The sequence below is a fragment of the Penaeus monodon genome, chromosome 23, assembly GCF_015228065.2.
Source record: "Penaeus monodon isolate SGIC_2016 chromosome 23, NSTDA_Pmon_1, whole genome shotgun sequence".
Lineage (NCBI taxonomy): Eukaryota > Metazoa > Arthropoda > Malacostraca > Decapoda > Penaeidae > Penaeus > Penaeus monodon.
Window position 1 is genome coordinate 16,743,669 of NC_051408.1, and position 722 is coordinate 16,744,390.

The 722-nt window shown below is 42.7% G+C and overlaps 1 protein-coding gene across 1 annotated transcript in view; it reads left to right on the plus strand.

Moving 5' to 3' along the window:
- Positions 1 to 205: 205 nt before the first annotated feature.
- LOC119587829 overlaps positions 206 to 722 on the plus strand; it is a gene marked incomplete at its 3' end in the record, with an annotated part of 2,137 nt that continues 1,620 nt past the window's right edge. The window contains 1 exon segment of the mRNA XM_037936532.1: positions 206 to 405.

Sequence of the window (722 nt, forward strand, 5' to 3'; positions counted from 1 at the left end):
AAAAACTGATAAAACTCAGAATTCCCGCAGATACGAGGCATCCTGCTGCAGGATAAGGAGAATGGGGAGGGGGGGGGCATGGCGGAGGGGGGGCGAAGAGTCCCGGGGGGGGATCTGGAAGGATATGACACAGGGGAGGGGTAGGTAGGGGTGTGGGGGGGTAGTGATAAACCGGAGGGGTTTCGTCAACAGAGACATACATTCTTGTGTTGGTGTTTTGGTGCAAGACTCGGGCGGGTGTCCGTTGCTGGACAAGAGCTGTGTATCGCGATTGATATCTATGTCAAAAGATAAAAAAGGACAATAAAAATCGAGGAAAAGAAGTCCATTCGTGATGTAACTGAGTGTTGTTGCGGCCTGTTTTGAAGTGATGTCTTTCGTACGTTTGTTTGTTACATAAAAAGTGTATGTATGTAGTTAAGGTGATGCCCTTATAGTTTGTTTTTGTTTTTTGAGTAAGAAATGAAAGTATGTCCCATGTACCACTACAGATGTATGCCCAACATCAACACAGTGACACGATAAGTGATTCCATTAGACATGCCAGGTTATCTATAGCATAAAGCATCTCTTTTTATATTCTAGTGTGAATATTAGTTTATAATGATATCGCCTCATTTCGAAAGGCGAAAAAACAAAATTCAATATTTGTCAGTTGCATTGCCGCCACTGTTGTATTTCCTGTGTTTATCCAGTTTAGATAATCCATTAGTTTGGCAGAA